The sequence below is a fragment of the Heteronotia binoei genome, chromosome 14 (genome assembly GCF_032191835.1).
Source record: "Heteronotia binoei isolate CCM8104 ecotype False Entrance Well chromosome 14, APGP_CSIRO_Hbin_v1, whole genome shotgun sequence".
Taxonomy (NCBI): Eukaryota; Metazoa; Chordata; class Lepidosauria; order Squamata; family Gekkonidae; genus Heteronotia; species Heteronotia binoei.
The window spans coordinates 62,565,959-62,580,016 of NC_083236.1; the positions used below are offsets into that span (position 1 = coordinate 62,565,959).

Here is a 14,058-nt window from a genome sequence, read left to right on the forward strand (position 1 = left end):
ATTGGCCTGATCCAACATGGCTTCTCTGATGTTCTTCTGTGACACAGAGTGTTGGACTGGATGGGCCATTGTCCTGATCCAACATGGCTTCTCTAATGTTCTTTTGTTCGTTGCTTGAAGATTTGTCGAAGCAGGAGCCACAAGTTGCCACCCTGCAGTCCGGTGCTCTACAATCTTCCACTTTGAGAGTTTTGTCTCTATGCATTTGTGTATTCTCACCTGTTATTGTATTGTAGCATAGTCTCAGTAATTGTTGGCCACTATAACCATTCGTGGTTGTGTGTTTATTCATTTACCAGTGACCTCTCTCTGATGTCAGTGATCAAACCGAAGGTGACTGGGAAAACTTTCAAAAGTGCCCCATTCAGCTCCTAGAGGCTTCCCATGTTATACATTTGATAATGCCAGCATTCACGTTCGTTTTGCTGGCAGCCACCTCGGAGGGGAGAGAAGGAGAAAGAAATCCAGAGGCCCGCTGAGCAGCTGGGGTGTAATAAAAACGTAATATTGAGCATTATTGAACTCGCTCCCTGTAAGGACGGACGCAGCTGAGTTGATCAATAAAGTGCTATAATGAGTTATAGTCTTCAGTTCAAAGCAGGGGGAAATGAATTAGCTATAACTCCACGTAGTCATCTTCAGAAAGTAAGAAAGAAAGAAAGAAAACAACTATGATTCCAGAAGTGCCGCTTCTTGAGAATCCGTGCGGCCAAAGACAGCCGCAAAACCACTTCTTTGTCAAGAAGGGATACCGACACATTGTTTTGTTCCCGGATCAGCGGCAGTGAGGCTGAAAGGAAAGGAAAGGTCCCCTGTGCAAGCACCAGTCGTTTCCGACTCTGGGGTGACGTTGCTTTCACGTTTTCACGGCAGACTTTTTACGGGGTGGTTTGCCATTGCCTTCCGCAGTCATCTACGCTTCCCCCCCCCCCCAGCAAGCTGAGGACTCGTTTTACCGACCTCGAAAGGATGGAAGGCTGAGTCAACCCCGAGCCGGCTACCTGAAAACCCAGCTTCCCCCGGGGATTGAACTCAGGTCATGAGCAGAGCTTAGGGCTGGGTATTGCAGCTTTAACCCTCTGCGCCACAGGGTTGAAAACAGGGACTCTAATCCCAGATATCAGTGACAAGTGATTAGAGCAGCCAGGCCCATTTCTCTGGGGAGGCAGTCAGTATCGGAAGCTGCCTTGAGGCCAGCGTGCCAACGTATCGAAAGGATGTGGGGGGTTAGCTAGTCATGGTGGAGCAGGGTTGGATTAACCATTAGGCCAAGTAGGCAATGGCCTATGAACCCCCACACCTTTAGGGGGCCCAGGCTGGCTGCCCCCCCCCCTAGTTTTCGCCCTGCTTGCAGCCCTCCCAACCTCATCACCATCATCACATTTTATTTGTATCCCGCCCTCCCCGCCGAAGCAGGCTCAGGGCGGCTAACAGCCAGAATTCAATACATACATTGTATAATATAACATTTTAACTACAATTAATTAAAATCCATTAACATTCTAAAAACAGTAAAATTAATATTTTGGTGCTATTACCCGGATGGCAAGTTTTACTTAGCAGTTCTACTCAGTGAAGGCCCTTCGGAACAGGATGGTCTTGCAGGCCCTGCGGAACTGTTCAAAGTCCCGCAGGGCCCGCATCTCTTCTGGAAGCTGATTCCACAGCTGTGGAGCCATGACAGAGAAAGCCCAAGTACGGGTACTCTGGAGTTTTGCCTCTTTTGGCCCGGGGATAGTCAGCAGGTTCTTCCCTGCTGACCTCAGTGCTCTCTGGGGTTCGTGCGGGGAGAGACGGTCCCTAAGGTACGCGGGTCCTCGGCCATATAGGGCTTTAAAGGCAATGACCAGCACTTTGTAACAAATCCGGTATATAACTGGCAGCCAGTGCAATTCACGCAGCCCCGGCTGTACGCGCTCCCACTTTGGGAGCCCCAGCAGCAGTCTAGCAGCCGCGTTCTGCACTAGCTGCAGCTTCCGGGTTCAGCACAGAGGCAGCCCCATGTAGAAGAAGAAGAAGAAGAAGATATTGGATTTATATCCCGCCCTCCACTCCGAAGAGTCTCAGAGCGGCTCACAATCTCCTTTACCTTCCTCCCCCACAACAAACACCCTGTGAGGTGGGTGGGGCTGGAGAGGGCTCTCACAGCAGCTGCCCTTTCAAGGACAACCTCTGCCAGAGCTATGGCTGACCCAAGGCCATTCCAGCAGGTGCAAGTGGAGGAGTGGGGAATCAAACCTGGTTCTCCCAGATAAGAGTCCGCACACTTAACCACTACACCAAACTGGCTCTCCGACATGTTGAGGGCATTACAGTAATCTAATCTCGAGGTGACCGTTGCGTGGATCACTGTTGCCAGGTCCCGACGCTCTAGGAAGGGAGCCAACTGCCTCGCCCGCCTCAGGTGAAAAAAGGCTGGCAGTGGCTGCTATCTGGGCCTCCATTGATAATGAAGGCTCCAGTAGAACTGCATGTACAGCCAGCAACTGAGCTGCTCTTTGCCCGACTTGCCTAATGCGGCTGCTGCTGGTGTCATTGCCAAGTCTGCCTCCCTCTGCATCTTCCCTACGGCTTTGTCAAAGGGGCTTTCGAGGAGGTGCCTGCAGTGGGGGTCGCAGACAGTGGGGCAGGCGCTCAGACTCGGGGTGTTCAGAAGGTGGAGATAATCAGTGGGGCGGGTGCTCAGAAGAGGGAGATCATTTGCAAGGGGCCCCCTGAGATTTTGACAGCCTAGGGGCCTCCGTAGGGTTTAATCTGGCACTGTGGCGGAGGAAATCGTTTAATCACACGCTATGGTTGCCAATCCCCAGGTGGGTAGAAGGGAACAAACCCCGGGGGGGGGGGGGGTGGTTCTGTGACAACCAGCCTCTCCAAAAAAAGAAAACTGATTCAAGTACTTATATTAAAGTTAATGTAATCTAATCTGTGGTTCTGGAGAAGAATCTGAACATGAACATATGAAGCTGCCTTATACTGAATCAGACCCTTGGTCCATCAAAGTCAGTATTGTCTTCTCAGACTTGCAGCGGCTCTCCAAGGTCTCAAGCTGAGGTTTTTCACATCTATTGGCCTGGACCTTTTTTTGGAGATGCCAGGGATTGAACCTGGGACCTTCTGCTTATCAAGCAGATGCTCTACCACTGAGCCACTGTCCCTCCCCCTAGAGAGTCCCTCGGACTGCAAGAAGATCCAATCAGTCAGTCCTAAGGGAAATCAACCCAGACTGTTCCCTGGAAGGTCAGAGGCTGAAGCTGATGCTCAAATACTTTGGCCACCCAAGGAGAAGGGAGCACTCCCTGGAGAAGACCCTGATGCTGGGAAAGACAGAAGGCAAAAGAAGAAGGGGACGGCGAAAGAGGAGATGGCTGGACAGCGTTACTGATGTCACAAACACGAATTTGAGCAGACTTTGGAGGATGGTGGAAGACAGGAGAGCCTGGCGTGACTTTGTTGATGGGGGTCGCAAAGAGTCGGACTTGACTGTGCAACTAATCAACAACAACAAATCTAATCGTACACAATATTTCCCACAATTCGTACCCTGACAACAAACGCCTTCTTGTGTGCAAAAAGGACCTGAATGCAGTCCAATTCTGGAGTGCAGAAGAAAAGTCCTTAAACTTGATGCAGGAGTCCCCGGCTCTGTTCCTCTAGGGCCCATACGGTAGTAAAGTTTCTTCCAATGTTTAGACGTCTTGTACAGTGGTCTCAAAAAACACAGAAAACACAGCGACGAGGTAGTACTTTTATCTTCCCCCATTTCGATAGAAGCTTTAACCAGCTTTTCAATTATAAGAGGAAATATTAACATCTGTCTGTCTGTCGATCTATGTGTCACAATATAGCTGTGGGGGGGGGGGGCGTGTCTGACATCGCATGGCGACTCCTGAATTGTTAATATTCACATTTTAAAAAAAAAAGATGTTGGATTTATATCCCGCCTTTCACTCCGAATCTCAGAGTCTCAGAGCAGCTCTCAATCTCCTTTATCTCCCTCCCCCATAACAGACACCCTGTGAGGTATGTGGGGCTGAGAGGGCTCTCCCAGAATCTACCCTTTCAAGGACACCTCTGCTAGAGCTATGCCTGACCCATGGTCATTCCAGCAGCTGCAAGTGGAGGAGTGGGGAATCAAGCCTGGTTCTCCCAGATAAGAGTCCGCACACATAACCACTACACCAAACTGGCTCTCCTATGTTTCCTATAATCTCCTATATCTTCTTCCCCCCCTATATCTCCTACAATCTCCTTTCCCTTCCTCCCTCACAACAGATACCCTGTGAGGTAGGTGAGGCTGAGAGGGCTCTCCCAGCAGCTGCCCTTTCAAGGACAACCTCTGCCAGAGCTATGGCTGACCAAAGGCCATTCCAGCAGGTGCAAGAGGAGGAGTGGGGAATCAAACCCGGTTCTCCCAGATAAGAGTCCGCACGCTTAACCACTAGACCAAACTGGCCTTACTCTGTTCTGGTAAGACCTCACCTGGAATTTTGTGTTCAGTTTTGGCACCACATTTCAAGGAGGATATAGACAAGCTGAATGAGTCCAGAGGAGGGCGACAAAGATGGTGAAGGGTCTGGAGACCAAGTCCTATGAAGAAAGGTTGAAGGAGCTGGGCATGTTTACCCTGGAGAGGAGGCAGCTGAGAGGTGATATGATCACTATCTTCAAGGACTTGAAGGACTATCCTACAGAGTAGGGTGTGGAATTGTTTTCTGTGGCCCCAGAAGGTAGGACCAGAACCAACGGGTTGATATTAAATCCAAAGGGTTTCCGACTCAACATTAGGAAGAACTTCCTGACGGTTAGAGCGGTTTCTCAGTGGAACAGGCTTCCTCGGGAGTTTTTAAACAGAGGCTGGATGGGCATCTGACAGCAATGAGGATCGTGTGAATTTAGGGGAGGTATTTGTGAGTTCCCTGCATCGTGCAGGGGGTTGGACTAGATGACCCTGGGGGTCCCTTCCAACTCTGTGATTCTGTGATTCTATGAACGTTCTGTCGGATCCAGGGCAGCACTGAAGAATATATTTTTTTTTGCCTCTTCTGTGGATAGATGCTTATAGCTGGGTGTTGTGTGTGCGTGTGTGTGTTTAGCAAAATATTTAAAACAAAAACAAAAAAAACCCCTTCCGAGTCGGTCTTTGAAAGTAGCCATGCTTGAGTGCTCGGCTAGATGAGGCCGGGACGTGCAATACCTTGCTTGACTGCCTCTTACATGAGTACAACTCGATTCGCACTTGCAATTTCCTCACTAATAAACAGGCGACATTTCCTAACTTAGCCAGGACTAATTTGCCAGAGCCTCGAATGAGCTGACTAATTGCATAAAATCCAGGATTCCCACTGACGATGCTGCATTTGGGGATGACCCAAACCTTCCGTTAAACAACACTGTCTAGAGACGAAGTCCCGTCCTTAAATAAGTTGCGGCAAATACAGTGGAAACCTGTGGCCGTATAAACACTGACTCACTCGTTGTGTGGCGTGCAGGGGTGGAATTCTAGCAGGAGCTCCTTTGCATATTAGGCCACACACCCCTGATGTAGCCAATCCTCCAAGAGCTTACAAGGCTCCCTTTTGGAAGCTCTTGGAGGATTGGCTACATTAGGGGTGTGTGGCCTAATATGCAAAGGAGCTCCTGCTAGAATCCCACCCCTGATGGTGTGCATTCATGGCCTAGAGCAGGGGTGGCCAAACTTGCTTAATGTAAGAGGCACATAGAATAAATGTCAGATGCCACAAGGCATGAATGTCAGATGTTGGAGAGCCGCAAGACAAGAAGGAAGGCAGGAAGGCAGGAAGGCAGGAAAGGAAGGAAGGAAGGAAGGAAGGAAGGAAGGAAGGAAGGAAGGAAGGAAGGAAGGAAGGAAGGAAGGAAGGAAGGAAGGAAGGAAGGAAGGAAGGAAGGAAGGAATAGTTGGAGGAGGGAGAGGGGAAAGAAAGCAACTTTTAACTTTAAATGCATTCTTCAAGCCTCCAGTTGGCTTGACTAGGAGAGGTGATTTAAAGAGACAAATGCCTTTTCCAAGCTGGTTTACAGGCTGATGTGAAAGAGCCACATGTGTCTCCTGGGCCCCAGTTTGGCCACCCCTTACACAGAGTCTGCTTTTTTGCAGTTCGGCCTGTAGCCCAGGTGTCACCCGCATGATGCAAGTGGGTGTCATGGTGCCCATCAGCATCTTTCCTGGGCCCACCAAGTGCCGTTTAGAAAGTGGGTGGGGCCAGAAAGGGGTTTTGCTTCTACTTGGAGGGCTTCTACTCGGTCATTGGAGGTCTGATTGGCTATGCAGATTTTTAGAAACATTGCTTTTGCAGAAGCTGCCGCCATTTTGCGGTTGGCTCCACCTTCTGGACAGCCATGTTGTGGCAGCTATTTTGTGGCTGCAACCACCATGCTGGGTCAAAATTTCAAAGGTGCCCACAGGCTCAGAAAGGTTCATGAGCCTTGAGGTATCCCGTTAAAAAAAAGAAAAAGACCTTGTGCCCAACGGCATTCTCCCGTGGCCATTTTGTGGGGATGATACTGATTTTGGTACACCAATGTCTTTCTGAGAGCCAGTTTGGTGTAGTGGTTAAGTGTGTGGACTCTTATCTGGGAGAACCGGGTTTGATTCCCCACTTGTCCACTTGCAGCTGCTGGAATGGCCTTGGGTCAGCCATAGCTCTGGTAGGAGTTTTCCTTGAAAGGGCAGCTTCTGGCAGAGCTCTCTCAGCCCCACCTACTTCTCAGGGTGTCTGTTGTGGGGGGGGGTAGATAAAGGAGATTGTGACAGCTCTGAGATTCAGAGTATAGGGTGGGATATAAATCCAGTATCTTCATCTTGATTCTAAAGATCTTGCTTCATTTTGGCCTTTCACATTGCTATATTGAAGGTGCAAGACTTTATCTTCCATTTCCTTACACTGAAATTTTACGTGCTGAATTTATGCAGTTCCAAAGAATTAACTTGTGCTTCAGGTGGAAAGGCAGGGCATACAAAATGGTGTGAAAATGGTATGAACGCGCCATACAGCAAACAATGAAATGGGTGATGGCTTCAGCTCCTAGAGAAAAAATATTTAGGTATCCATTAGGAGCGTAGGAAACCAGTGACACTAGGCAAGCAGTTTCTACTAGTCTTTCGCATGAGGACTATTCGTTATCTCTCCAACCTATTTCGGAGGAAGCACAAGCTCCGCTAGGCAGTTTGGTGTCATGAGAGCCAGTTTGGTGTAGTGATTAGGAGTGGCAGCCTGTAATCTGGAGAACTGGGTTTGATTCCCCACTCCACCACATGTAGCCAGCTGGGTGACCTTGGGTCAATTGCAGTTCTCGCAGAGCGGTTCTCTCAGAGCTCTCTCAGCCCCACCTACCTCTCAGGGTGTCTGTAATGGGGAGAGGAAGGGAAAGTGATTGTAAGCCACTCTGGGTCAGCCATAGCTCTCGCAAGAGTTGTCCTCGAAAGGGCAGCTGCTATAAGAGCTCTCTCAGCCCCACCCACGTCACAGGGTGTCTGTGGGGGGGGGAGGGGGTAAAACGAGATTGTGACCACTCTGAGACTCTGAGATTCAGAGTATAGGGTGAGATATAAATCCAATATCATCTTCTTCTTCTTTTTCTTCTTCACTTTTGGCTTGGTGTTCTTTCCCCCGCCTTGTTTTAATAACCGCAAGCAAAAGAGAGAGAACCCCCCCCCCCCAAGAAACTGCCATTTAAAGCATGAGGGTAACTGTGCCATAGAGGGGAAGGAAATGTGTGTCCTTTAATTATATAAAAATAACTTTTAATTAAGCCGCTTGACAAAGCAACATCATGGATATCCTCCCCGCCTTTACATTATTGGCTGCTTTTCCACTCCGCCCGGGAGACGGCTTATTGCCGTGTAACTGAGTACCCCTTCTTCAGTATCTCTTAATTAAATAGCTATCAGACTTCCAGCACGAGACTGGGTTGACGAGTCTGGCTGTTTAGCGGGCCCCTTCGCCTCGTGCATGCGAGCCTCCGCTCTTGAGGGAAAAACAATGAGATGAAAATATTTTAATGTGCGATTGGCAGGTCTGCCGCTGTACGGCCAGATGGCCCGGGTTACCGGCGTTGACGGGAGTTATTGATGTATTCCCTCACCGTCTCTTGCTGATACAAGCAGAGGGATATCACACTTGGGGAGGGGGGAATTGGCCTCTATCCATATGTTACTCTTCCAATTTATTTGTCCACATCAAGCGAAATGAAGTCGGGCTCAGCTGGACTCACAATTCTCCTTTAATTACTGTGATCGTTTATTTGTCAGGGCGCCATGAAGAATGACGGATATTTATCCGATGACAAATGGAAGAGCAGCGGTGTTATTTACTTTACCTGGTGATTACCCCATGTCAGTCTTCTCCTATTGTGTCATGTGCAGCGGAATCAGGAGGTTGACTTTGCTGTGGGAAACCTTAGGATTTGTCATAAGAACGTAAGAACATAAGAGAAGCCATGTTGGATCAGGCCAATGGCCCATCCAGTCCAACACTCCGTGTCACAGAAGGACATAATAAAAGCCATGTTGGGTCAGGCCAATGGCCCATCCAGTACAACACTCTGTGTCACATAAGAACATAAGAGAAGCCATGTTGGATCAGGTCAATGGCCCATCCAGTCCAACATTCTGTGTCACAGAAGAACATAAGAAAAGCCATGTTGGGTCAGGCCAATGGCCCATCCAGTCCAACACTCTGTGTCACACAGTGGCCAAACAACTCAGGTACCATCAGGAGGTCCACTAGTGGGGCCAGAACTCCAGAAGCCCTCTCACTTTTGCTCCCCAAACACCAAGAAGACACACCATCAATGCCTCAGACTTAAGAACATAAGAGAAGCCATGTTGGATCAGGCCAATGGCCCAGCCAGTTCAACACTCTGTGTCACATAGTGGTCAAAAAACCAGGTTCCATCAAGAGGTCCATCAGTGGGGCCAGGACTCCCACTGTGCCCCCTCCCCCAAGAAGATTGTAAGGTGCTTTGAGAGTCTGAGATTCAGAGTGAAGGGTGGCATATAAATCAAATATCATCACCATCACCATCACTACCACCACCACCACCACCATTATGATCTTCTTCTTCTTCTTCTTCTTCTTCTTCTTCTTCTTCTTCTTCTTCTTCTTCTTCTTCTTCTTCATCATCATCATCATCATCATCTTCACAGGTGAATTATAGTGATCCCATAGTGTTTTAAGATGAGATAACAGAGATGGTTTTCCAATACTTGCCTCTGTTTAGCAACCCTCGACTTCCTTGGTGGTCTCCCATCCAAATATTAATGGTTGACCCTGCTTAGCTTCTGTGACCTGAAAAGATCAGGCTTGCCTGGCCCATCTGGGGTGATCTTTGAGCCATGACCAAATCATGGCTCTGAAAGGAACAACAGAAACTATGGATGTTCCTGAAATTCTCATCTGAAGCTTTTCAGTTTGAGAGTTGTGCGTCTCTCAGGCCTCGGATTCAGTGGGAGCTCACAGGAGCGTAGCTCCTGAATCTTTCTGAGAGTTCCACCTCCTCCTTCTGAGAGTTCCACCTCCTTGTCCATTGACTAGTAGGTGCAGCTACATCACAATCCCTGGAGGAGCTCCACCACCTCTTTTTCTACAAAACGACCCCTGGTATGACATGTATCTTATTTCCAACCTGAATTTAGGAATCCTCCATTGTTCTATTTTCTTATTCCCAAATCTTCCCTATTGTAGTGTGTTTGTGCAGTTTGCTTTCAGCTCCTTTGAATATTTTCTCTAGATGCACACTGACAAACCACTGCAAAAGGAAAATCCCATCAGTGATATTACTGCAGATGTCTTGTGTCAAAATTCTAATGCCTAAAATACCTAAACAGTTGTAATGTGCCCACAGATTCCAGTGTATTGTTTAAAAAACTCTCATCAAGATAGATTTCTTAAAAGTAGTGGGTTGTTTTGGGGTTTTTTTGACAAAACACATGTGCAGAATGGAAACAGGAGAGATTATCAGAAAGAGCTTAGAACTGTGCATGTACCAACTCAAGAATGGCATTCCCAACTTCTCTTGGAAATTAAGGTGTTCTCTGGAATTAAGGACCGGAGAAGCGTGGCACAGAAAATAAATTCCAAAACTATCAAGGGATGTTATGGTGGACATATTGTTCATCCAGACTAGAAAAGAAAAGCAGGATTAAAGCCAGTGTTGGTCATGTGACCTAGAGTTTTCTGGTCCAGGGTGGTTGTTTGGTTTGAAGGATCTCTTCCACCAGAGAAAGAACCTGTTGCAATTGCAAGAAGGTTCCTTACGCCATAGAAAAAGGTCACCGTTGGCTGAGCAAAGTGGTAGGATCAGGGCTTTTGGGGTAGAAAAAGCCCAGCAGGGACTCCTTTGCATATTAGTCCACACCCCCTGATGTCACCATTTTCACACGTTTTTTTGTAGAAAGAGCCCAGCAGGATCTTATTTGCATATTAGGCCACACCCTTGGATACCAAGCCAGCTGGAATGGCATTCCTTTGCATTCCTGCTAATAAAAGAGCCCTGAATAGGATAAGAACCATTGTTATTGTCTGGAGACCAAGTCCTATGAAGAAAGGTTGAAGGAGCTAGGCATATTTACCCTGTAGAGGAGACGGCTGAGAGGTGATATGATCACCATCTTCAAGTACTTCAAGGGCTGTCCTATAGATGAGGGTGTGGAATTGTTTTTTTGTGGACCAAGAAGGTAGGACCAGAACCAAGGGGTTGAAATTAAATCAAAAGAGTTTCCGGCTCAACATAAGGAAGAACTTCCTGACCGTTAGAGTGGTTCCTCAGTGGAACAGGCTTCCTCGGGAGGTTGTGGGCTCTTCTTCCTTGGAGGTTTTTAAACAGAGACTAGATGGCCATCTGACAGCAATGAGGATCCTGTGAATTTAGGGGTAGGTATTTGTGAGTTTCCTGCATTGTGCAGGGGTTGGACTAGATGACCCTGGGGGTCCCTTCCAACTTTGTGATTCTATGATTCTATGAACATTCTGTCCGATCCAGGGCAGCACTGAAGGGGAGGGACCGTGGCTCAGTGGTAGAGCATCTGCTTGGGAAGCAGAAGGTCCCAGGTTCAATCCCCGGCATCCCCAGCTAAAAAGAGTCCAAGCAAATAGGCATGAAAAACCTCAGCTTGAGACCCTGGAGAGCTGCTGCCAGTCTGAGTAGACAGTACTGACTTTGATGGACCATGGGTCTGATACAGTAGAAGGCAGCTTCATATGTTCCTTCCAACTCTATGACTCTATGATGCTATCCACAGACCTGAGTCTTTGCACTCTTAAACAGCCCTTCTATGTTATTTATTTTATGTCTCTGTTTGTATTTGTTCCCTGCTTGGAATGGGAACGGTCAAGTAAACAGTATTGTTGAAACTAAAAAACAGCCTTGTTTAAATGAACATAATTCTAAGAAAACAGTTCTTAGCGAAGCCGTTCCATTTGCATAAGACGTTTTCAAAAATGTTCTTAATTGCACCGCTATTTCGCCCCACAAGCTTTGGCAAAAAATAATTCAATTATAAATAACCCACTTTCTTTGTTTGTTTATTCCTTTATTTTTGGCAGTGGGGTCTTTAGGTATAATAAGTGGGAAGACGCACTTGAACACTTTAAAAGGGTGGCGGTCCTTCCCCGGTTGCTATGGCTACGCGTTAGCGAGAGATACATTAGCACTATAGCAACAGTGGAATTAAATTTTCTGCCCAGTATTGAAATATCTAGTACCTAATTTCCTGTATCTTCATAATAAATCACACTAATGACCTTAGTGGTAAAGCCAAGGAGATATAATCTAGTCTCTCCTCGAGAGCTGTTCAGCAAAAGATAATGCGAAGGATTAGTTGTGGTGCTGGAAATGTTGACCTCGGGCTTAGAATGCAAGGAGATCTGAAATCTTTTGACATGAGATGGTGGAGATGCAAGAATGGGGTGCTCAATGGGGTGCTCAAGTGTTGGAAAATGAGAGATTGGGAGAGAAGAAAGCAGGGTCCTTCCTTCCTTCCTTCGAAATAAAAGCTTCACCACTCAGATGCTAAGCTCTGGAGCCAGAATATGGTGTCATGGTTAAGTGCGCGGACTCTTATCTGGGAGAACCCGAGTTTGATTCCCCACTCCTCCGCTTGCAGCTGCTGGAATGGCCTTGGGTCAGCCATAGCTCTGGTAGGAGTTGTCCTTGGGAGAGCCGGTTTGGTGTAGTGGTTAAGTGTGCGGACTCTTATCTGGGAGAACCGGGTTTGATTCCGCACTCCTCCACTTGCACCTGCTAGCATGGCCTTGGGTCAGCCATAGCTCTGGCAGAGGTTGTCCTTGAAAGGGCAGCTGCTGTGAGAGCCCTCTCCAGCCCCACCCACCTCACAGGGTGTCTGTTGTGGGGGAGGGAGGTAAAGGAGATTGTGAGCTGCTCTGAGACTCTTCGGAGTGGAGGGCGGGATATAAATCCAATTTCTTCTTCTTCTTCTTCTTGAAAGGGCAACTGCTGCAAGAGCTCTCTCAAGCTTACCCACCTCACAGGGTGTCTGCTATGGGGGAGAAAGGTAAAGGGCATTGTGAGCAAGCCACTCTGAGACTGATTCAGAGAGAAGGGCAGAATATAAATCTTCTATTCTTATTCTTCTCCTCCTCCTCCTCTTCCTTCTTCTTCTTCTCTCTCAGATGACTCAGAAAATGAAACAAATTACATTCATCTGGCCATAGTACTGGTAAAAAGCTATTGCAGAGCAGTAGGTGAGCAAAATACAAAGTCTTGCATGGAACATTAAATCCCGCTCCCCACTGTGGAAGATCTCTCTAGAAATTCCTGTGGATCACCCAGTTCTCAGGTACACACTGAGGATCAGCAGACATGGCTGTATCCATTTATTTTGTTATGTTCATCTTCACTGATTCCCCCCTACCGTATTCTCGCTGCAGTGGCTGGATGATTCTTTGGTTATATACCATTTCAATGCCCTCTAATGCTGGGGGGGGGGGAGGGGAATTCTGACTTTTAATGGGAAAACCTCCATGCTGAAAGTAAAACTGACAGAAAGTTAGAATCCCGCAAGTCTGTTTCCTAGGAGGATCTACATCGAAACAGGGAGGTGTGTGGACTCTTATCTGGGAGAACCGGGTTTGACTCCCCACTCCTGCACTTGCAGCTGCTGGAATGGCCATAGCTCTCACAGAGCTGTCCTTGAAAAGGCAGCTTCTGGGAGAGCTCTCTCAGCCCCATCCACCTCACAGGGTGTCTGTTGTGGAGGAGGAAGATAAAGGAGATTGTGAGAGCTCTCTCAGCCCCACCTACCTCACAGGGTGTCTGTTGTGGGGGAAATAAAAGGACAGAGTTGTCCATGAAAGGGCAGCGTTTGGGAGAGCTCTCTCAGCCCCACCCACCTCACAGGGTGTCTGTTGTGGGGGAAGAAGGTAAAGGAGATTTTGAACTGCTCTGAGACTGAGTTTCAGAGTGAAGGGCGGGGTATATATCCGATATCTTCTTCTTAAAGAGCCAGTTTGGTGTAGTGGTTATGCTAGCGGGCTCATATCTGGGAGAACCAGGTTTGATTCCCCATTCCTCCACTTGCAGCTGCTGGAATGACTTTGGGTCAGCCGTAGCTCTTGCAGAGCTATCCTTGAAAGGGGGCAGCTTCTGTCCGAGCTCTCTCAGGCCCAACCACCTCTCTTGTGGGGGAGGAAGGGAAAGGAGATTGTAAGCCGCTCTGAGACTCTGATTCAGAGAGGAGGTCAAGGTATAAATCTACAGCCTTCTTCTACCAAAATAGCCAGCCTTTGAAATCTGGTCTCCTCCGTGGTGTCCTGCCTTCAGAGAGTTTGAAGGATTACAGGGGCTGGGGTTGCGGTGGGGGATATAGCAGACACTTCCTGACACATCATCCTAATCCACCCTGAGAAGTCAAGCACTTCTTCTGGTGACAGTTTCTATTAAGCCAAGATGCAGGCGAGCCTTCACAAAACAGTGTTGGCTATAAATTATGGAAAACATTATTAAGGAAAGGTGACAGATTAGTCCCAAAGAGGGCAATGTGTGCTTTATGTGGGTCTCGTACACAGTAGTGTAAATAGC

At 47.9% G+C, this 14,058-nt stretch overlaps 1 protein-coding gene and 1 non-coding gene across 2 annotated transcripts in view; one reads left to right on the top strand and one right to left on the bottom strand.

The window, feature by feature from the left end:
* Positions 1–14,058, top strand: part of CDH13 (cadherin 13) — a 1,257,603-nt gene that overhangs the window by 501,622 nt on the left and 741,923 nt on the right. The gene's annotated exons all lie outside the window — the stretch shown is intronic.
* Positions 3,084–3,154, bottom strand: TRNAI-GAU (transfer RNA isoleucine (anticodon GAU)). Its single transcript has one exon. It is a non-coding gene; the product is annotated as a tRNA-Ile (tRNA).